The following is a 25,978-nucleotide window of genomic DNA, read 5'->3' on the forward strand; positions in this document are numbered from 1 at the left end:
TTGTCGACACACATGTATTTAATAACAATCAATTTGTTCCGGTTGTTGAAAAGAATTCGATCTCTACTTTAACCCTCACAAACATGAAAACCCTTTGTTTCATTCTTTTCTTTTATGGTCGATCATCAAACCAATCATCACAATCATTTAGATAAAACAGCTTGAATACCATCTATCTCATCTATCAATCTCTATATATAAAATACTTATACATATACATATTAAGAAAACCCACCATCATATAACATCACTTCTTTCCTATCCCTTTCTGTTTTAAGCCAAGAACACCTTTTTTACTCTACCCCTTATTCGTTCTTAAATCCTATTACCACCGAAATCACCATCATCACTAAACCTTCGAACACAACCACCTTCTTCACTCTTCATTCTTTTCCTACTTTCATTTTTCTTTACTACTGCAAACTTGAACCCATCATAAAATTGCCACCACTTCCGGTTCATAACCACCACAAAACCATCAAACACCACTCCAACATCTCTCTCAATCCTCCTTCTCTCTTCATAAAACCACACCCTCATCACCACCTGCATTTTCCTTTCTCTTCATTGATCAAACACATGCATCCTACAACACCATGAAACCATCGTAATTTGTAAGTATTGTTGTGAACATGTTTCAGTTTAAAGACTGCTTATTTCATTCGGTTACTTGTCGTGAAAAACACCCAAACTGCACCTTTTATTCTGGTCGACATTTAGTAAACAAAAACCACTAGTTGGTGACCATTTGGACTTATTCTTTTAGATGGAGTTGTAAATGAATTGGGATATGCCAAAGTAAGTTGAACGTTAGATTGAAGTAGAAAAAGTCAACTTATACCAAGCAAGGATACCCCACTTGAAAAGCTATGTGTTAGTGGGATATTAGGTGTAAATATTAAATTAGAACGTGCTAATATCTTGAGCAAAAGGTAATGTAAACTGACGATACTGTTTACTCGTATCCATCATTATCAGATGTATTATATTGCAAGTGGAACCCCATAGCCACCGAATGATTTGGGTGATGTCAGAGGACCTTTTCAATTGCCATATTTTTTTTTCTGCATACCTGCTTAACGATCGTCTATGGTGGTCCATTAATTGGTTGTGGCCACCGAACATTGTTGTCTCTGACTGCTTTGTTCTTGTTGATATTAAATGAAGATAAACGTTGAATGAAGATGATAATGGTTTAGAAGATGATCACTAGATTAGGATTAGGAAATGATATGGATGATGATATTGATTAAGCAATGATAAAGATGATTATGATAATAGGAGGAGACGATAATGATGATGAAGCCGTGATTTCATGTTATGAGTAAGAGAGGTCGATGATGAGGATAATATAAATTGATTCTAACTATATCAGACTAGGTTAAATGATATCGTGGGTCACTTGGCATTTGATATGGATTGCAACAATTAACCAGAATATTAGTCAGGCCTGAAATCGAGCTGTTGGGCCGTACTAAATTGTTGGGCCGAGATTCATAGTAGTTTCTTTGTTGAGCTGAATTGACAATGGGCTCGTTTTGTTAAGTGGGTTTTAAGAAGGCAGTAAAACAAGGGTTAAATAAATTTAAGCTGTAACTTAAATTAGAAAAGCAGCAGACAGTGGAATGGTATGGAGGGTGTTTGTGTTAAGGGAGAGGTCGTGGGTTCGAGCCCTGTTTATGGCATTGTTTTCCTTTTTAAAGCTTACTTACATGAGGTAGTATTTTCATTAATAGTATTATTATTATTATTATTATTATTATTATTATTATTATTATTATTATTATTATTATTATTATTATTATTATTATTATTATTATTATTATTATTAACATCTTTATTATCACTAGATACATTATTATTATTATTACAAATATTATATTTATGTAGCAAATAAATATTATATATCAATATTAATATTACATAAAAATTATATTGAACATATTAACACTTATCTATATAAATATTACATAACAAATTATTGATTTTTATAATACCAACTATAAAGGTATATATATATATATATATATATATATATATATATATATATATATATATATATATATATATATATATATATATATATATATATATATATATATATATATATATATATATATATATTAATATAACTATATGTATGAATATTGATTATATTACAAAATAACCATATATAAAAATATAACCGAAGATATAAAATATAAATAAAGTATATATATTTATATAACTACAACACTTAATATACGTAAATATTATATAGAAAGAATTATGTGATTATATGTGTTAATATATATAAATGATATAGGTTCGTGAATCCGAGGCCAACCTTACACTTGTTCAATGACGTCGTATGTATTTTTACTACAAAATACATTACAGTGAGTTCATTTGATTCCCTTTTACTCTTTACATTTTTGGGACTGAGAATACATGCGCTATTTTTACAACTGCTTTATTGAATGCTTTTGAAATACATTTTGAACTGCGAATACATGAAATGCTTTTATAAAAGTTTGACGAGATAGACACAAGCAAAACATTCCTCGAATGAATTATGCGGACGTGATAATTGCCACCATTGAATTATGTGGACGTGATAATTGCCACAATTGATATGAATATTTTCCCCTGATTATTATTGCTTGGTAACCTAAGAATTAGGGAACATCACTAATTTTGAGAATTAGTGCACGCCTAATTGACGCGAATCCTAAATGTAGCTACCGGGTTTAACACCCCCACCCAGAATTTTCACTAGACGGAAGGGCTAGTGGGCGTGGTGTTTAGTGCTTCGAAGTTTATATGATTATTATAAAGACGAGATGTTCTGTTTTGGGGATATTATTATGCGCATTATATGTTAAAGTCGGTTACCAAGCCAAGCTATGAAAGCAAAGTGAATGTTATGTATCGAGAGAATGATTTTTATACACAGGTTATGTGTATGAGATTTTGTACACGAGATATGTGTACGGTTACTAAGATTTATGAAAAATGGTTTCGTACACAAGATATGTGTACTGTATTTAAAAGATATCGCATGTACATTACAGGTGGGTATAGGATTCGAGCTCATTTGTACCATGCAGGATTTAAATCTTGTGGTCTATCAAAATGATGAATTTTATTGTTTATGATAAACTTATGAACTCACCAACCTTTTGGTTGACACTTTAAAGCATGTTTATTCTCAGGTATGAAAGAAATCTTCCGCTGTGCATTTGCTCATATTACATGGAGTCGTTCATGGCATATAGAGGTCAGAACCTCGCAATGGGACCAACTGTTGAAGACTTCGTCCAGATGGATTAGGACGGGTCACTACAGTGTTTGTATATGTGTTAGTGTACAGAATTTCCAAAAATGGAAATAACATAAAAAACAAGTATAAAAGCTGGTGGGGGTTTCTTCATAGTGAGGAAACCTCTTCCGTGCCTCACACGAGTATTTACCAGTTATCTGAAATACTAAACACCTCATTATGTGGTCCAAACGAGGTCCAATTTAAGTAAACAAACATGTTCTGTGACCCTTGTCACGAACTGGTCTCAACCAAATAGTCAAATAATTATAAACATATAATTATTAAAATAACATTTAATAACACATAAGGGCAAAATAGTCAATTCCAGCTAGGCCCAGTCTAAGGGTGTTACATATATAACTGGTTTAGTTCAACATTTATTAATTAGTCTCTTTGTCTTAAACTACATATTTTGTTGGTGTCTATTATACATGTCTATGTTCGTTACATATATTTATTTATTAAATGTTATTTTTATTTTAGAAAATTTACACTAAATTGATGTAAAATAGTAAATCTAGCTAACTACTCCGTACATCCCATATTAATATTCTTGTATTCTATTTTGGGATGTTTCAAATTAATAGTCCACTTTTAAAAATAAATATGAAATAAGAAGCTTAAGTCTATTATGACTTTAATGTATGTGGATAGGATTAAAGGAGAAAGAAAATGTAAGTGTAAAACTGGAAAGTAAACGGAAAGTACAGTACTTTTATAACATTTCTTTAAACTTTGTGTTTTTTATCTGTAAACTATTAATATGGGACGGAGGGTGTATTTTTTAAACTAAACACTTATGAGAACTGTAAGTTCGTTACAAAATTTATTTTTCTAAAGGTAAAGTACCTGTTGGTTTTATCTGTAGTTTATGAAAAGTTGCAAGTGAAAGTAAAATAGTAAAGCTACTTCAGGTACTATTTTTAAAAGACAAAACTACACAATTAGTTTTTGTAGTTTGTCAAAAATTTCACGGATAGGCCAATTTTTATTTTGACATGGATGGTCCATTAGTTTATTTATTCCGTGGATAGTCTAATTATCTGATGATCGTTAATTATACCTATATCTAAATGGTATAGTGGAAATGAATAGTCCTATTCATTTTCCCACTTTCAACAAACTTAACCCCTTAACTTTTAATTAAAATACAAATCGAACCCCTCACTTTATACGTTTATTTTTACCCAAATTTCACAAGCTTAACCCCCCACCTTTTATTAAAATACAAATCGAACCCCCACTTTACTAACTTTTTTTTTTTACTAATATTCAATTTTCACAAACTTAACCCCCTAACTTTTATTAAAATACAAATCGAACCCCCACTTTATACGTAAAGTTTTTTCAAATTTCACAAACTTAACCCACTAACTTTTATTAAAATACAAATCGAACCCCCACTTTACTAACTTTTTCTTTTTAAAATAAAACCCGAACGCTAAAAGAAGCAACTTTCACAAAAGGAAAAACCCTTCAATGTTATGTCGAAAAAAATTCTTTTTTACAAAATAGATCAAGACTTTTTTTTTAACTCGCATTCAAAACGGAGCCCCCGGCGCGAAGCGAGGGCTCCACAACTAGTTTTATCTGTTAACTCCAGTTATATACCAGGCATGTAAGAGTATTTTTGTACTTTTCCATTTTACTTTGATTACTAGTTGAGACTTCATTTTCCTTATCTATTTCCACGGAATCATTTATTTAATACTTCTACTATCTCTACCCTAAATTTCCTATCAGATCCACAAAATTAAAACATATATACACCTGTAATTAGTCTTCAAACACACAGTCAAAAACACACACGGACACAAATATAGAGATATAAAGGATTTGCAATGGTGTATGTCGTAAAAAATCTTATGGTCACTCTCTAATAATCTCTGTACAAAAGATATATATAAGAAAAACACAAGAATAAAAATTATTATGTATATTTTTTCTGAACGACGGTTAAGAGTCACTAATGGATTTTCGAACGCGATATCGGAACCCGCCCATCCGATCATTTCCTGAGACGAACATTACAATCATACCGCCCTCAGAAGAAAATCCTCACGGTGAATCAATATGGGGATTCACGTGTAGTAAACCCCTCGGGTGAGGCGTCAAACTCAAGACGTCCGCAACCTCTGAGACCAATGAAATAGTTGATAACCTCAAGAAAAATATTTTGCAATTCATGGGGATTGAGCCTCCGACCTCCCTTATAAGAAGTTAGTACATTACCAATATACCAACACCCTTAGATCCAATTATTATATTATAATCTATTATTCTCAATCACAACAAAAACAATATCGATTAAAGGTGTGTTTGGACGAAACTAGCTTGTAGCTAGAGCTGGAAGCTGGTGCTTATTATTTAAGCTAGAAGCTGAAACTTATGTTTTATAAGTGTTTTGTAAAGTATGTGGAGCTTATGTGTGTAAAATGACATAAAAGGACAAAAAAATATATGATAAATAATTATTTAGGGACTAATAATGTAATTTTACTTCCATAAGCTTCCTAGCTTATTTTCATAAGTTACTTCAACTAGCTTATTTTTCAGAGCTTATGTTTTCATAGGCTCTAGAAAATTTGCCTACCAAACAAGGCTAGAAACTGGAACTTATAAAAAAAATAAGCGTAAGCTCCTAGAAGCTTGTGTGCTAAACACACCATAAAGCAAAATCAAACATCCGTTTAGTTTAACATGAATCTCTAACACAATAAGATGTGAATTACATATCTAAAGCCCACCAGATTTGAATTACAGAATTAAAGCCCACCATAATCAAACACAGACCACTGGACTTACGCATCTTCTCAACAAGACCCCCAAACAAAATTAGATCTGAATTATTGATGAATTAAAAACCTTTTTTGTTCAAGATCTCATCTTCTACACACCACTCTCGCTGGCGAAAATGAACGGTCGCCAAAATCAAATGTTGAAAGAGAAACCCTAACCTGAAAAGAAGAAGAAGAAGAAGAAGAAGAAGAAGAAGAAGAAGAAGAAGAAGAAGAAGCTATATCTTCTAGGGTTTATCTCGAGTGGAAACAGATCCAATGGATGGCGTTAGGACTTCTATTTGGAACACAGTACATATATTGATTTTTGATTGATATTTGATTTTATTTGATTTTGAATATTGAATTCAAATTCGAGTGGATTTGAAGCTTGAAAGTTTTATCAGAGAAAAAGGCTGAAGGTGAATAAGAAGAGGAAGAAGAGAGGCGTGTTTTGAAAGAAGAAAAAAAAAGATGTGGCGTGTTTTTTAGGGATTGAATTGAATGGTGAATGATATGATGTACAGAATCCCTTTACAATGTTTTTTTTTCGATATCTAATTAATTTTCAAATATATTTGAGTTGCTTAAAAAAATGAAAAAGAAAATGATTTATGATGTCACCTTGATGGGCTCTCCTTTTTTCTTTTTTGTTTTGATTTTTTTTTTAAGAATGGTTAGGCATTTTAATGACATCATCTTCTTAGTCTAATACGGAGTATAAGATTAGAATTAGAATAGATTACATATCTAAAGCCTATCAGATTTGAATTACAGAATTAAAGCCCACCATAATCAAACACAGACCACCGGACTTACGTATCTTCTCAACAAGACCCCCAAACAAAATCAGATCTGAATTACTGATGAATTAAAAACCTTTTTTGTTCAAGATCTCATCTTCTACACACCACTCTCGCTGGAAAAAATGAACGGTCGCCAAAATCAAATGCTGATGCCATAGATATGTACTATTTCTTTTCCTGCATATAATCCCTTCGCAATGTTTTACATAGATGAAATAAGAAACAAATCGATGAACAAAATTTTAGATTTTGAAGAAGGGTGCGTGTTTGTTTGAAAGGGTGCATTTGTCTTTGAAAGGGGGTTTGAGATTTAAAGGTGCTGACTTGATTACTGAGTTGTAGTTTAAATTGATAGAGTTATAATTCAATAGAGATACCAATACTAAAGTTTGTAATTTTAAAGAATTACGAGTAGTTGTTTGAGTTGTGATTTTACTTTTTGTTATGATTATGAACTATGATTATGATTATGAATTAGTTTTGTGATAAAAGAAGAGAAAAAATTACGTCCACAGTACATGTACTTTGTTCAATTTATCACTACTTTGTTCAATTTATCACCACAACATCTAAAGTTTATACCCTCACATGTCTGGCACATAATACAGGGAGCTAATGTGCTCGTTTATAGAAGGGTTTCCCCGTTTACCTAAAAAAATAATTGGACTATTCACGAAATAAATGTAAACTGGTGGACTATCCATGTAAAATTATTGAAAAATGAAATTTCCGTGAAATTTTTAACAAATCACAGTGACTATCCTTGTAACTTTTCTTTTTAGAATTAAACACTAGTTTTGATTGAATAAATTTATATTTATTATATTAATATTAGTATATGTTTACTTGTTAGTTATTTAAATTTAAGTATTAGTGTAATAGAGATTGAAAAATGAAAATAAAGTACACCTATCAATCTATCTAGTAGTATAGGGGGACAAGGAATTGGCCATACCGAATGACTTTTGAGAAACTACATGGATGCCGGTCATTACAAGGAGGGAGTAGGGGAGCCAAGGGAGTCCATGTCAACCCCAACATATTTAAGAAGGAGAGTGATATGTACACAATTTATTTTTTTATATACACAATCTACATGTTTTACAGTATTGTACGGTACAACACTGTAAATCATGTAGGTTGTGTACATAACAAAAAGAGTTGTGTACATATATATAATCACCCATTTAATAAGCCTAATATCTATATATTTAGTATATGTTATTAAGTTCATATAATTTAACAAATATCCCTTAATTGGTCCAAAATAAATAAAGCCCATACACAAAATATTAGATAAAATGCAAAAAACTCTCAATTCGGTATATCAGTCACAATTAGCCACATATATTTTATTCGTATAAACTCTCCGTAGGAAAATACGAGTGCAACTACAAGGTTAGTTTTTTTTCTTTCTTTTTTTTTTTATTTTATTAAAATTAAATGCAATTCACATTCATTACATGAAACCCTATCCATCAAAAAAGTGATTATTGTTATAATTTAGCAGTATAACTACCTTTAGTGGTCTGGTTCTTGACTGTAGGCTATTGATTATTAGAAGATAAAAGAGAGGGAGAGAGTATATTATAATTTTTGGTACATTTGATTTACATTCATCGATCCTTATTTATACTACTCAAATTCCACTGTACAATTCATTCATGAGATATCAAATAGGATTTGCTTTTTGATTTTATGTACAAATTTGTCGGCCACTTTTTTATGTCTTATAACACTCCCCCTTGGACGACAATTTTATTTTGTTGGAGATCAACTATAAGTTACTGCCTCGTTAAAAACCTTGCAAAAGAAAACCCAGTGGGAAAAAACTTTAGCTAAGGGAAAAAGAGTGCAGCATGGAGTTGACTCCCCCTCAAGTAGACATTGCTTCAGTTGTTACATCTTTTGAACATGTCTCATGCCAATGTTATGAACGTGTGTTCTGAAAATAGCAGTTGGAAGTGCTTTCGTGAAAAGATCAGCAGAGTTTTTGCTGGACTGCACATATCTCATTTCAATCTGGTTGTCCTTAATGAGATTTTGAGTGTATGAGAAGAATCTAAGAGGTATGTGTTTTGTTCGGTCACTTTTGATATACCCTTCTTTCATCTGTGCTATGCAAGCTGCATTATCTTCATAGATAGTTGTTGGACTTTTATCACGTTCCAGTCCACAAGAATCAGTAATGAATTGTGTCATTGATCTCAACCAAAAACATTCCCGAGTAGCTTCATGTAATGCAATCACTTCGGCATGATTTGATGATGTTGCAACAAGTGTTTATTTTTGAGAACACCATGATATTGTGGTACCTCCATTTAGGAATACATATCCATTTTGAGATTTAGCTTTATGTGGATCAGATAAATAACCTGCATCTGCATAACCAACCAAATCTTGTTTTGATTCGTTAGAATAAAATTATCCTAAATCAGTAGTTCCTCGAAGGTATCGAAATATGTGTTTGATCCCATTTCAGTGTCTTTTGGTAGGAGCTGAGCTGAACCTTGCCAACAAATTAACTGCAAAAGAAATGTCAGGTCTTGTACAATTTGTAAGATACATAAGAGCTCCAATTGCACTAAGATATGGTACTTCTGGTCCCAGGATATCTTCATGGTCTTCACAGGGACGAAATGGATCAGTGTCAACATTAAGTGATCTAACAACCATAGGAGTACTTAATGGTTTTGCCTTGTCCATATTAAAACGTTTTAAAATCTTTTCAGTATATGTTGTTTGATGTACAAGTAAACCATTAGGCATATGTTCAATTTGTAAACCAAGGCAATACTTGGTTTTTCCGAGATCTTTCATTTCAAATTCTTTCTTTAGAAGTTGAATGGCTTCATGGATCTCTTTATTTGTACCTATGATATTAAGATCATCAACATAAACAGCTATGATCACATATCCGGATGTTGTTTTCTTAATGAAAACACATGGGCAAATAAGATTATTAGTATACCCTTTGCTTATCAAGTAATCACTTAATCGTTTATACCACATGCGACCCGATTGTTTCAACCCATATAAAGACCTTTGTAACTTGATTGAGTACATTTCTTTGGGTTTTGCATTGGTTGCTTCTGATACCTTAAATCCTTCAGGTATCTTCATATATATATCACTATCAAGTGATCCATAAAGATAAGCAGTCACAACATCCATAAGATGCATTTCTAAATTTTTAGAAACTGCCAGGCTGATTAAGTATCTAAAAGTAATTGCATCCATAACAGGAGAATAAGTTTCCTCATAATCAATTCCTGGTCTTTGAGAAAAACCTTGAGCTACAAGTCTAGCTTTATACCTTGTAACTTCATTTTTCTCATTTCTTTTTATCACAAAAACCCATCTATAACCCACAGGTTTCACATCTTTAGGTGTGAGAATGATAAATCCGAAAACTTTTCTTTTATTGAGCGATTCAAATTCGGCTCGTATTGCTCCTTTCCAATGATCCCAATCATGTCTATTTTGACATTCCATGACAGATTTTGGTTCTGGATCATCATCATCATTCATGATGTCATATGCAACATTATATGAAAAAATCTCATCAAGATTTTTCATTTCATTTCGGTTCCATAATATTTTTGAATGTGCATAATTGATTGAAAATTCCATATTGACATCATCAATCTCCTCTGCAGAAGGAGTATTGATTTGTAGTTCTTCTTGAACACTTTCTTTTACCTTATTATCAGCTGATTTTCTTTTTTGAGGATTTTTATCTTTGGAACCAATTGGTCTCCCATGTTTTTGGCGTGGCAAAGACTCAAGAATGACATTATTGCCAGTTTTTGGAATTTCAATTCGAGCTGAAGCATTTGCTGCTGGTATATATGATTTAGTCACTCTTTTTGTATCTGTAAATGCATCCGGCAATTTATTCGCAAGTTCTTGCATATGCATTATTTTTTGAACTTCGGTCTCGCATTCTTTTGTGCGAGGATCAAGATACATTAATTGAGGTTCACACCATGAAACATCATTTTCTTTATTTTTTATTTCTCCCCCTAATCTAGGGAATAATGTTTCATTAAAGTGACAATCAGCAAAATGTGCTGTAAAAACATCACCCGTCATGGGTTCAATATATCTTATTATTGAAGATGTTTCATATCTAACATATATTCTCATCCTTCTTTGAGGACCCATTTTAGTGCGTTGTGGTGGTGCGATAGGGACATAAACCGCACAACCAAATGTTCTAAGGTGGGAAATATTTGGCTGATGGCCAAAAGCAACTTGCAAGGGAGAATATGTATGACTTGCACTTGGTCTAATGCGAATCAATGATGCAGCATGAAAAATTGCATGGCCCCATACAGATACTGGGAGTTTTGTTCGCATTATCAATGGTCTAGCTATTAGCTTCAATCGTTTAATTAATGATTCAGCTAAACCATTTTGTGTATGCACATGGGCAACGGGATGTTCAACAATAATCCCAATAGACATGCAAAAGTTATTAAATGCTTGAGACGTAAACTCACCGGCATTATCTAGTCTTACCCTTTTAATAGTATAATCAGGAAATGTGCTCTCAATTTAATAATTTGAGCAAGAAATTTTGCAAATGCCATATTTCGACTTGATAATAGACAAACATGAGACCATCTACTAGATGCGTCTATTAGAACCATAAAATATCTAAATGGTCCACATGGTGGATGAATTGGTCCACATATATCACCTTGAATTCTTTCAAGAAACATTGGTGATTCTTTTTCAACCTTAAGAGGTGATGGTCTTATTATCAACTTTCCAAGTGAGCATGATGTACATGGGATAAGTGCATCATGAGGGATCCTTTGATCCGCCAATGGATGTCCATGTGTATTTTGTATTATTCGTTTCATCATTGTTGATCCTGGGTGGCCTAATCTCTCATGCCACAAACTGATCATTACAGGATCACATGATTTTTCTTTAACTACCACATTTACTTCAGGTACATTTATATGTGTATAATGTAAACCAGAATGAAGTCTTGGTACTTTTTCAATTACACGATTCTTATCAGTGATACTTAAATATTTTTCATTTTATGTTGTCACTGACTGATAATCATATCCATTTTGGTATATGTCAGAGAAACTTAATAAATTTCTCTTTGACATGGGAGAAAATAAGGCATTATTTATCATAAAATTTGTACCATTTGGTAACATGAATTTTGCCTTTCCCATTCCTTTTATTAAGTCCACAGGACCTGATATAGTATGTATAGTTCCTTCTGTTGCTTTCAAGTCTGTGAAATATTTTTTAGATTTGAGTATGGTGTGAGTAGCACCACTGTCTGCAATACAAATATCTCCGCCATTTGACTGATTTCTTACTCCGGCAGTATACATCGTGAACTTCAAAAAAAAAATATGAGAAACAAATAATGAGTACATAATTCATCAATATATTACATTCAAAATATGTTACAAACGATAGCACATAATAAGAAAATATGTAGTAAACTAGATATGGTGTAGATTGAAAATCTACAACCATTTATTTAACGAGAACATATAATAGGATATCTATATATATAGATATTAGAAATTTATTCATTAAAGTAGTCACAAGTTGGTTCAGTGATTTTTGTATCAAGGTCATCCACAAGATTTGCTTCTTTTCCTTTTCCCTTTAGGGATTCTTGATACCGATTAACAGAATGTTGATTTGTTCGGCAGTTTTTAGACCAGTGGCCAATTTTACCACATCGGTAACAAGAATCTTCAACATTCTTTGAAGAGCCTTCTTCAACATTGTGATTTGTGGGATTGTATGGTGTTTGAATTTTATAATTTTTTGGATTATTATTTCTTTGTCCACGACCACGACCACCAGAACCACGACCACGACCACCACCACGACCATTACCATAAGGGTGATTTCGAACATAATTATGATTTTTATTATTGTTATGGTAATTTCCTTGATGATGGTTTTGGCCAATATGGCTACGACCTTGTCCACGCCCTCGTCCATGTGCATTTCTTCTTTTATTATTATTATTGTTAATAACATTAGCTTCAGGAAATGCTAGCGCACCGGAGGACGAGATTCTTGATTTTTCATCAGTAATTCTTTATTAACTTCTGCAACTAAGAGATAAGTTTGAAGTTTGGAAAAAGTTTTATAATTCTGCAATCTTAAATTTTCTTGCACAGTTATGTTTGCAGAATGCATTGTGGAGAAAGTTTTCTCCATCATATCAGCATAACTTATTTCTTGACCACAGAATTGAAGCTTTGAACGGATCTTGAACATGGCCGAGCTGTATTCACTTACCCTTTTGAAATCTTGGAACCTTAGATTTCTCCATTCTTCCCTCGCAGCTGGGAGTAATATTTCCTTTTGATTATCGAATCTACTCTTGATACTTTCCCATAAAACATGTGGATCTTTGATAGTGAGAAACATATGTTTTAAGGTGGTATCAATATGTTTGCGAATAAAAGCAATTGATTTTAATTTATCTTGATCGGAACAAGTATTGTTTTCTTTTAAAGTTTCTAGAATACCCAATGATCCAAGATTTATTTCTACGTCCATAACCCATGATGTGTAGTTTGTTCCCGATACGTCTAAAGCATCAAACTCAACCTTTGATAAGTTTGACATTTTCTATTTTCAGAAAGATGAACAACATAAATCATAATCATAATCAATTTTTTTCATAGACAAATAACAACATGAAATTAGAATTAGTTTAGATTCATAAGTAGCAAACAAAGGAATAATGGTATGATTACAAATAATAAAATCATAAGGGAAGGATAAAATATAGGTTCATCTAGTGGTGTACAAGCAACAAGGATGATAGCTATTATGACCAATACAGTAGGAAAAATCATCCTTGAGTTAATCATCTTTTTTTTAAAAAAATTTGAGAGTAGTAATTTGAGAAAATGAAGATTGATTTGTGAAAATGTGAAAACGGGGATGTTTAATTTATATTTGAAAAATATAGTTGTTGTAACGTCGTCAGCTGACGTTAACAATCGTTATGTATATATGACCGTTGTAACGTCGTTAGTTGACGTTAACGAATAAAGTCACTATATCAAAACGCGTATGAGTAATATAAAGGACAAGATTTTTTTATATCATACGTAAAGAAAAAAAAAAAAACAAAAGACAAAATCTTTCAAAAAGATACGGAGTATATATATGAGATCAATTTATCAACTTGTTGATTTTGAAAATCTTATGTATTTAAAAAGTCGTATTTTTCAAATACTTTAGGGGTATGTTATGTAACTTATAATTAATAATTTATGTGAATAGTAAATTAATTAATTTCGTTTCATTTACTATTCATATGAATAGTAAATGAATTAATTTCGATTTACTATTTTGTTACTTGAGTAATATATATACATCATATATATATTTTATTTGACGTCTCGGTGTATATGTGTGTGACCCCGAAGGCTCAAATAAAAATAAACATTAGTATGCATGAAATAAATAATGAATAATTGCATAAGTAATCATAAATGTTAGATAACATAAATATAAATGTTAGTGAAGTTAATAAGAGTTAGATTACAGAAATATAATTCAGGCGGTATAACCGACCATATATAACATAAATATAAATGTTAGTGAACATAACTGTAAATGTTAGTATACATAAATAAATGTTAGATAACATAAATGTAAATTAGGCGACAGTGTCGACCATATATCATTTAAGTGGTATAACCGACCATATATTAGTTAGGTGGCAGGGCCAACCATATTTAGTATAAATGTTGAGATAATCGTGCTGATAACGTGTTATAATTTAGCAGTATAACTACCTTTAGTGGTCTGGTTCTTGACTGTAGGCTATTGATTATTAGAAGATAAAAGAGAGGGAGAGAGTATATTATAATTTTTGGTACATTTGATTTACATTCATCGATCCTTATTTATACTACTCAAATTCCACTGTACAATTCATTCATGAGATATCAAATAGGATTTGCTTTTTGACTTTATGTACAAATTTGTCGGCCACTTTTTTATGTCTTATAACAATTATGAATACAATCGTATAATTCTTTACTATTTTAGCAGTTTATAATTTATTTGATACTACCTCCGTCTCATTCCAATAGGCCATTATTCTATTTTGGGCTATCCCATTCTGATAGTCCACTTCCATAAATAGAAGAAAAGAAGATATTTCATTGGTGGATCTGGAGAGAGAAGATATTTCATTGGTTGAGAAATGAAGTTAGTGGAATTTCCTAAAACTGCGTGTTTTTTATCTGTGGACTATTGGAATGAGACGGAGGGAGTACTATATTATGTACGGGGTGTGTATATATATATAGGGGTAGGATCAAGAGGGAAGTAACCAATCGGGGGGAAGCGGGGGGAAGCAAAAACTTTTTTTTTCTTTTTCGTTTTTTGAAAAAACTTTGTTCACGAACATTATAGATGAGATGAAAATATGAACATTTAGTAGAAACACTTTGTGATAAATGTTTTTATTTTGGCGGGAAAACGCTCGAAGAAGTAATATATAACAATTATCGTATTTTTCGAGCGTATGTTGAAGTTTTAGCTATTGGGGTTTAGATATTAGGGTTTAGATATTAGGGTTTATAGGGTTTAGATATTAGGGTTTAGAAATTTAGGGTTTAGAGTTTAGATTTAGGGTTTAGATTTAGGATTTAGATTGAGTTTTTAACACGAACGGTTTAGAGTTTAGGGTTTAGGGTTTAGGGTTTGGTGTTTTGGGTTTATAGAATAAACCCAAAACACCAAATCCTAAACCCTAAACCTTAAACTCTAAATCAGGCTAAATTTTACTTCACAAAACATGAAGGAAAAAAACGTTCATATTCTTCATGAACAATATTATCTTGAATGTTATTTTTGTTGATCGTTTTCCCGCCTAAATAATAACATTCATCACGAAGTGTCTCTTCTAAATGTTCATATTTTAGTGTGATCTTGATACCGGAAAAAAAAATTCCAAAAAAAACGAAAATTTTTTTTTTTGCTTCCCCCCATTTCCCCCCGATTGGTTACTTCCCCATTGATCCTGCCCCTATATATATATATATATATATATATATATATATATATATATATATATATATATATATCCGTTATGGTTTTTATCATAGACGTTGACAGTTATTATTATTTATTTATTATTAATAATAAATTGTCGTGTGAAAAAAATTATTGTTGTATTTAATTAATCTGGACGCATCCCCTATCGTTAAATCCTGGCTTCGCCTCTAACAAGGCCTAAAAACTTTTAAGAATTAGTTGTATAATAACTTCAAAAAAATCGTCTCTAATAAGTATACATACTCCCTCTTAAATTTATTATCTCCACATTAAAAACACATAATTTAACAGGAAGTGATCAACACTTGTTTTTTTTCTTCTTTTTTTCCTAACTTTTCAATTTCACTACTCACCTTTTACCTATTTTTTAGAGTAGGTCGTAAACAAGGGTGGAGGGAGGGGGATCAAGTGGGGCCAGCCGCCCCCGACGATCGAAATCTATTTAGTGTATTTTTGTTTTAAATTTGACTTTTTTCTAATTTTTTACGTTTTGTCCTCATCGAAAAAAGTTTTTGGATCTGCCCCTGGTCGTAAAAAAACTAAACGACATCATTTTTTTCAATTTATAGAATTAAACAATTAATTTGGAACATTCTAAAAAGAAATAGTAGACAATAGAAATGAGACGGGGGAGTAATAGTTATGTAATGTTCACCTACGATACTTGAGCTTCTTCACTAAGCGAACCAAGCGAATAGTCGGTCTAAAATTATTCTGGCCCGTAAAAGACTTCGTCGTCGTTTTGAGTGTAATCCAATATCGTATTTACATTCTTTTTACTAAATTTGATATGACATTTTTATTTTTTCTAAATCTATTATTCATTGTTACAGTTTTTTAATCATACTACATTTGAATAGTTTATAATCTAAATAACTCAAATGTTCTAAAAAGCAATAACATGTTTGAAATCTTTTTGAGTAAAAAATGTGAATTATGTAAAAATTATTATTAACCTTTAGTATGAATAAAAAATATTATACGGAGTTGTTATTTAATAAGTGTTTTTGATAAAATTTAAAAAGGATATCACATAAAATTAAGTGTTTAACGGTTAAGAGAATATTTCAATTCTGAATGATTCAAATCATTCAACACCATATGTCATTAAAAGGTCAAAAACAAATACTTTGAATGCTGAATGATTTATTGTTCAACGTTGAACCATTTAACTGTAATCAAAAACACTTTTACCTCCACTCTTTTATTATAAAACTTACATTAAAAGTAGAAACTTTTTTCCAATTAAATTACCCTATTACGTATCTTTTGCCCCCACCCTCTTTAATAAAAAAAGCTTTTCGACTACTAATTATATTACTATATTAACTGTGATGACCCGAAGATTTCCGAACAAATTTAAACTTTAACCTTTGTATATATCCGACACGATAAGCAAAATCTGTAATGTTGAGTCTCGAAAGTTTTAAAACTATATTCATGTAATCAAATACCCTTTGACCATGTTTGACGATTCACGAACAATTATGTGTAAATAAATATATACACATATACCTGTGTGATTATTAAATTGGGATATATTAATAAAATATTGAACGGATTAGTTAATATGAATATAAGCTATGAGATCTATTTTATGAACTTGGAAATGCTATTAAGGTATTGAATGAATAATATGTTACATAAACGCATTTGATTCAATATAAGTTTATTATGCTTATCGATGGATTTAGATGATAATATGAAATGATTGATAAGATACATTGAATTATGATTAAGAGTATCGATTATGAGGTCCACTTTGAATTAGGTAACTCTTATTTTTAACTGTATTCGGAAAATGATAAGGTGAGTTATAAGTAAAGACAAATGTGTCAATTAACGGGAATTAACCAAACGTTAGTGGAGTTTCTGTTCGACTTTCTATATAAACGTTAACTAGTAACCATCCTATTATTCAGAGTGAAAGTGAAACCTTGGGAATATAGTTATATTATTTAGAAAGTTTAAGGAAAGCAAACGTTGGCGCATAAGGGAATTATATTTTTAAAGCCTAAACGTTATAGGATATAGTATTATAAACGATCTTCAATTATACTTTGAAATATAATAAAAGTCTAAATATTTTATTGTTAGTAAAATATTTCAAACCTATATATATTATGTATATAGATATATTTTAAAAGACATTTTGATTTAAGTTAATGTTATTAAATATGCTTCGATAACTAACGAGAGTATGAATTATAAAAGGAAATGACCAAAACACTCAAAAGATTAAGTTACATCTTGAGTAGGTTAGTTTTTAATTAATTTAAGTCTACCTATTAATAAAGGTACATGTCATAAAACGTTTAATTTAAAATAAAATATTTTGATAAGTAACGAGACTTTGATTTTATAAAATAAATGACCACAACGCTCAATCTTATAAGTTATATTTTTATAAAGGTAATTTATTGATGAGTAAGTCAAATTATTACAAAGGGTACACGTCGCGTAACGTAAAAGGCTAGTTTTCTAAACGTACGAAAGTGCGCTCGAAAAACCGAAAGTGGTACATGAGTCGTGAGACCACTACGATGTCATTTTTGTAAAAATTATATTTTTACCATGAGCGTAAATATAATATAATATTTAATTAATTCTAAAGATTAAATATATTATAATTAAATAATATATAAAGTTATATATCATGTATGTTAAACGAGTAATATGCTTTAGGTAAAACGAAGTGTCGGCAAGGATTTAAGCTGGATGCTAGCTGCCAATATCGATCATGCACGTATGGGGTGTGGTTAGGTGTGAGCTTCTATAAAATGCACGTAAATGAATTTAGTTTACACATACATCTCAATCTCATTCTCTCGATCTATATATTATTATTATTATTATTATTATTATTATTATTATTATTATTATTATTATTATTATTATTATTATTATTATTAAAACTATTATTAGTATTATTATTACATAAAATACTACGACGAGGTTCTGCCCAAATATTTTCAAAACTGGTATTCGAGTAGGATAGGGCTAAGGAAATTATGGGTTATAGCTATGGAGGTTATGGGTATGTTCGTGAGGTTAAATTAGTGTATATCATCTCCGTTGCGTCTACGTACCTTTCCTACAATATTGAACCTCAATATTGATACGTGAGTACTCGCAAATTAATTTTTACATATTAATAGTGTATCCCTGACTAGTGCTCGAGAAAATAGGATTAGGCATGCTTGTACTTTTGAAATTGCCTTTAGATAGGATATGTTGAATCTTGAATTAGTTACACCTGCGGTTGAGATAAGGTATAAGATATGCATGTCCTTGGAAAGCTAGCGAAAAATTAAGAACTTTTCCTTTAGATATCGAATGGTTTCGATGAACGGATTAGAAGTTATAATCAATTGAATTTTTGTAATATTATTAAAAATGATTACTATTATCGTCGTCATTATCGTCATTATCGTCGTTCTAGTTTATTATTATTATTATTATTATTATTTTTATTATTATTATTATTACTATTATTACTATTATTTTCATTATCAACAAAAGTATTATCATTAAAAATTGTTATTTTTATTATTATTACTATTGTTATTATCGTTAAGATTATAATTATTATTATTATCATTAAAATGATTATTAGTATTATCATTATCATAATTATTAGTATTATTATAATTAGAAATAATATTAGTAACACTTAATTATTATGATTAGTATTATTAACATTATAATGAACGCGATATAAAAGATGATTTAAGAACTATCAACAAATTATTTAGGAGATAATGAGTATGATTATCATGATAAAATTTAAATATTGTAAGATATTGATTTAGATAAAATTATCATTTTTCATTATTTTTATCACTATTATTACTAAAAGTGTTATTATTAATATTAAAAATATCATCTTTACATAAATTACTATTTTTAATAGGAATATCCTTGTTAGTATAAAATTTCATTATTAATAAGAATTATCAAATTGTTATAATACTATTTTCGTAAATATAAATATCGTTATTATTATTAGTAGAATAATAATAATTATTAATACAAAATAATACAACTTTTACTTATTATTATTATCAATGTTATTTTATCAAATAAAAACTGTAATACAAATAATATAATTACCTTAATAAAACCTATCATAATACTTTTATGATATTCAATGAAAGTTATAAATTTTATTACCTAAGATATATAAAAGTTTATTTTTATATAAAGTTTTATTTATTAATAAATGAACTATATTATTTACTTTAATTTATCTTTTAAAAATACCTAAAAATATAAAACGACAATATTTAAAATATATAATAATCATGTATAAATTTTGGAAATCATTTTGAGTCAAATTGACTTTTGTTGATTTTTGCATATTAGTCTCGAGCATTAGGATTGTGATACACTACGACTTGACCAAAATTGTTTGATGGATATTAACCAAACATATAAATATATATAATTAATATAGGTTTGTGAATCCGAGGCCAACCTTACACTTGTTCAATGTTGTTATATGTATTTTTACTACAAAATACAGTATGGTGAGTTTCATTATTCCCTTTTTAAATGCTTTTGCAATATATATTTTTGGGACTGAGAATACATGCGCTGCTTTTATAAATGCTTTACGAAATAGACACAAGTGATCGAAACTATATTCTATGGTTGGATTATTAAACCGAATATGCCCTTATAAAGTCTGGTAATCTAAGAATTAGGGAACAGACACCCTAATTGACGCGAACTCTAAAGATAGATCTATCGGGCCCAACAAGCCCCATCCAAAGTACCGGATGCTTTAGTACTTCGAAATTTATATCATGTCCGAAGGAGGATCCCGGAATGATGGGGATATTCTTATATGTATTTTGTGAATGTCGGTTACCAGGTGTTCAATCCATATGAATGATTTTTGTCTCTATGCATGGGACGTATATTTATGAGAAATGAAAATCTTGTGGTCTATTAAAATGATGGAAATGATTATTTTTGTTAAACTAATGAACTCACCAACTTTTTGGTTGACACTTTAAAGCATGTTTATTCTCAAGTACGAAAGAAATCTTCCGCTGTGCATTTGCTCATTTTAGAAACATTACTTGGAGTCATTCATGGTATATTTCAAAAGACGTTGCATTCGAGTCGTCGAGTTCATCAAGATTATTATTAAGTCAAGTATAGTAAGATTTAGTACGAAATGGTATGCATGTTGTCAACTATCGATGTAATGAAAGATTGTCTTTTCAAAAACGAATGCAATGTTTTTAAAATGTATCATATAGAGGTCAAGTACCTCGCGATGTAATCAACTATTGTGATTCGTTTATAATCGATATGGACTTCGTCCGGATGGATTAGGACGGGTCTCTACAGTTGGTATCAGAGCGGTGGTCTTAGCGAACCAGGTCTGCATTGTGTGTTTAACTGATAAGTCGTGAGGATGCATTAGTGAGTCTGGACTTCGACCGTGTCTGCATGTCAAAAGTTTTGCTTATGATTTTAGTCGGAGATCATCTACCTACCATCATTAGTAAATTATCTGATTATTATTTCTTGGTCTAGACGCGTTTCTTGCATTTAATGCATAATAGTGTATAGACAAAATCTTATCCTGGCACATCTGTTATTGTGAACTTTGACTGACATTTTTCAAAGATTCCTCCGTAATTTATGGGATTTTGGTAATATATATACATATGTAAATTATGTATTGAAGAATACCAAATCTAACTCCTATAATCTATTTCATATCAACAATTCATTCCCTTGATCATCTGAGATGGATCCCTCAACTAGTTCGAATTCCTCAGATTACGACAGCTATTCCGATATGGATTTCCATTCGAGCTCTGAAAACAGTGTGACCAAAATGGATCAACCAATCAGCCATCATCTATTCTAGATGAAATGGGGATGGGTTCGTAGCCTCCTCAATCATTGGACACAAGAAGAAGGTGATCCCTTCCATCCACCAAATTGCCCTCTTGGCAATGAACCTGAAGCACTTACCGGCGAACCTGTTCGAGAAACCATTTTCTCTCTCATTTCCAGAGTATCTTGTCACGATTATATACTACACCAAATTCTAGATTATATTTATCCTATCGTCCGAACCGACAATCACCCCGGTGTAATAGAAGAAGTTAACGAGCTTCACGCTCGGGTGATGGCTTTGGAGAATATGGTGCGAAGGTTACAAACACCATCAGCAGCACCTGCAGCGTAACCAGTACCGCCAGTAACATCCACCTCGCAAGCCTCAATACTAAAAGCACCAGCAGCATCACCGGCATCAACATCAACCACCATTATTAACATCAACAGCATCATTACCATCACCAACAATCACATCCGCATCACACACCTCAATATCCCAATCTGTATACTGGATATCAACGTCACACGCACCAAAGATACCAAGGAGTACCAACAACAACAAGCGATGAAGTATTGATTCATAACTTCATCGGAGAAACATTCTACGATGATTATGTAATCCCTAAAGACATAGAGATTATCTATCTCAGCCTTAACCATAAACAGATGAGTGGACAGAGATGATAGAGAGAAGAACCGAAACCCTAACAAGACTGGTGCGTAAGGTACAAGTTAGACTTGTTTTATCAACAGCATCAGCAGTACCAATAGCCTCACCAACACAGTCAATGCTGTCAACATTGTTAGAATCGTCAGCACCTCAAACCTCACAAGTTTCACCAGTTCAAGAATCATTGTGGAAACCATTACGAATTAATAACGAGTATATTGTATCAACGAGTCATGAAGTATTAAATCAGTTCCTCTGAAGAATTTATATGTATATTCTATATATATATAAAATTTTAACCATAATAAATCTTTCTGTACTAAGCTATTATGTATGGAACTTAACTATCCGGTTAATTTATATTACTAATATGCTATGATGTACATTCTTCGTTAACAATTTAATCATTGTTAACCACAATCTCTGCTTCAACTCAATGAATTTTATGTCATAATAAATCAGGTGTATCATTCAATAACATGTTTGATTTTACACTTTCATCTTCGATGCACTCGAAACTTTCTAGAAAACATCAATCGTACATTGCGAAGTTTGCAAGAATTCTTCAAGCGTCAATATCCTTCACTGAAGAATATCAATAAAGAATAAATATTAAAGTATTGATTGCATTAGTGAAATACTCCATGAAGATTATGTAATCTCTAATGTTTTAGAGATTATTCATTTCTAATTCAAGCCGAAAAATCAAATGAGTTTAATGTGATTTTAAACTCATTAAATCTATATTACATCCGAAGAAAATATACTCACATATATTTTCATAAAGACTGAAATGAAAATTCTTGTTCAAAATATTAATTGTAAAATTTTTTAACGGGTAGGTAATACCCGAGAGATATATAAAATCACAATTAATTTGTTACAATCTTCAAATCTGATTCGACAATCATCAACTATACCAATATACATTCTTCTATAGAAATCAAAACAACCATACTCATTCGAATCTAACTACATATTCTGATTTTGGGAATTTCAGAATTCAACTCGAGATACAACCAAAATCATCACTCTTAGATCCTAACATTTTTCAAAACTATACTTTGACTTCAAAACTGTGATAGAACATCACTTTTAATAGTAACACTCAGATGAATATGAAAATCATTAGGGATGCAGGACGAATCCATCATTTGGATATTGACTATGACAACCTGCAATTAAAACCCTTCGAAATTTCGAAAGACACTTCAAATAATGAACAATCGAGATGATGATCCAACCACACGTTACCCGAAGTGTTGTACCTGAAAAACTCTCGAAACCAAGATTATAGTTTAACATGTAACCGTGTTTGATCCTTTATCATTTATTAGCAAAAATAACTTTACGATTCTTTTCAAAGTAGCCAATTTTGTCACAACTTCAGCAAGTCAACTTTGACTTTTCAGTCGGACTAGTCTTATTATAACCTCGATGGATACGTTGCCCATTCACCATTATTACTGGGAAACTTTTCATATTCCACCATATTACCATCAGCGTTTAATCATCTAAAACACGATTTTTTTTTCTGAACCCACCTCGGATTGATAACCAGTGATTCAGATATTATAGCATTAAATGCATAGGAAACATAAAAATGGTAGATGGTCTAAACGGCCAAAAGTTTGATGATAAAAGATAGTGGGTTGGTAAAGCTCAGAAAAAGAAAGGATTTGGTACTGAAAAATGGATTGAGCAAAGTATGAAGGAAGCTGTGGACAAATCACAGGGACTGAATCTGCCTTCAAAGGATCCAAATGATTCAGTGTCTGCTAAAATTGTTAGCAAACACGTTACTTCTTATTCTAAACCTTCACAGACAGATATTCTTCATCATCATCTTATCTTAAATATTAAAAGATATCTTCGTATCTTCCATTATACATATTCTCCATATTTCTGGAGATATTATCACAACTATTCTTATCTGAGATCATTTATCTCTCTGTAATATCTGCAACATAAAATTAACTGTGTTAATTTCTAAATTCTGAAAAATTTAAATATGAATGTTTTTGAAGTAGTGTTGGGAACTGATGCATAGGTTAGTATAATATAATGACACTTGATCAACGTCATTATATTACAGTAATTCATGCCGAGTTTCTAATGGAATGAGATGATTCACAGAACATACCGTCATCATGTGCCATTTACACGACTCTTACATTCAATCTAATCTCTATATATATCAAGAAAATATTTCTTGATGATCCGGTCTTTTCCAGGGTATTTTGGTAATTTAACAAATTAGGATTTACCATTACCCTTTCCTTCTTAGAACAAAAACTATATTCCTTCTGGAATCTATACATACGAATTCTGGACCATTACAAGAGATGCTTAATCGAAAGAAGAAGAAACGAAAGGACAAAGCTCCGAAACATAAATTGGGGTATAGATCGCAACAAATAGAAGAGAGCATTAACTATGGATGACACTGATTATAGAAGACAGAAGCAGAGACATCGAAGTATAAAGGAAGATATAAAACCCAATAACCACCCAGAAATTACAAACCGTATATATCAATGCAAATAGCAACGTAAAGACACGGGAGAACTAAAAACACTATAAATCCTAGGGTATAGTAGAAATAAATAGATTCTTCCGGTGGCAGATTAAAAAGAAGAATGACAGATATGAAAGTTAAGAGGATATCAAGGATCAAGATGGGATGGAGCATATTAACGAATACTTTAAAGTCTGAATTGAGAAAGAAAGAATAGAAGGTGTGAGTTGTAAGGAAATGGAGAGGGTGGATTTATAGGAAAATATTCGACAGAGCAATCGCAGCAGATTATCGCGTTTAACCAAAGAAGATCTGAATTTCCTTAATTACCGAAGAGTCAAATCTTATTATGAAGATTTTCTTTTAAATCCCTTGAATTTCGGAAATAAATCTTGACTACACCACCGTTTAAGTCAAACATACATTTATTCATTTTCACTCTTAAGTGATAGCTTCACTCGTGCTCTTCACATAAACGAATAATTTTATCCATATTACTCAATAAGGATAAAATTCTATTTAACAACTCATATTTGTCATGAAAACATTCTTATAGTTAGCCATGATGACCTCGATCAAATTTCGGGACGAAATTTCTTTTAACGGGTAGGTACTGTGATGACCCGGAGATTTCCGAACAAATTTAAACTTTAACCTTTGTATATATCCGACACGATAAGCAAAATCTGTAATGTTGAGTCTCGAAAGTTTTGAAACTATATTCATGTAATCAAATACCCTTTGACCATGTTTGACGATTCACGAACAATTATGTGTAAATAAATATATATACATATACCTGTGTGATTATTAAATTGGGATATATTAATAAAACATTGAACGGATTAGTTAATATGAATATAAGCTATGAGATCTATTTTACGAACTTGGAAATGCTATTAAGGTATTGAATGAATAATATGTTACATAAACGCATTTGATTCAATATAAGTT

General features: G+C 31.0%; 1 pseudogene; it reads right to left on the reverse strand.

The window, feature by feature from the left end:
- The window catches only part of LOC139889853 (uncharacterized), a 192,379-nt pseudogene that overhangs the window by 101,207 nt on the left and 65,194 nt on the right, over positions 1–25,978 (reverse strand).

This window comes from Rutidosis leptorrhynchoides, chromosome 2, assembly GCF_046630445.1.
Source record: "Rutidosis leptorrhynchoides isolate AG116_Rl617_1_P2 chromosome 2, CSIRO_AGI_Rlap_v1, whole genome shotgun sequence".
NCBI lineage: Eukaryota > Viridiplantae > Streptophyta > Magnoliopsida > Asterales > Asteraceae > Rutidosis > Rutidosis leptorrhynchoides.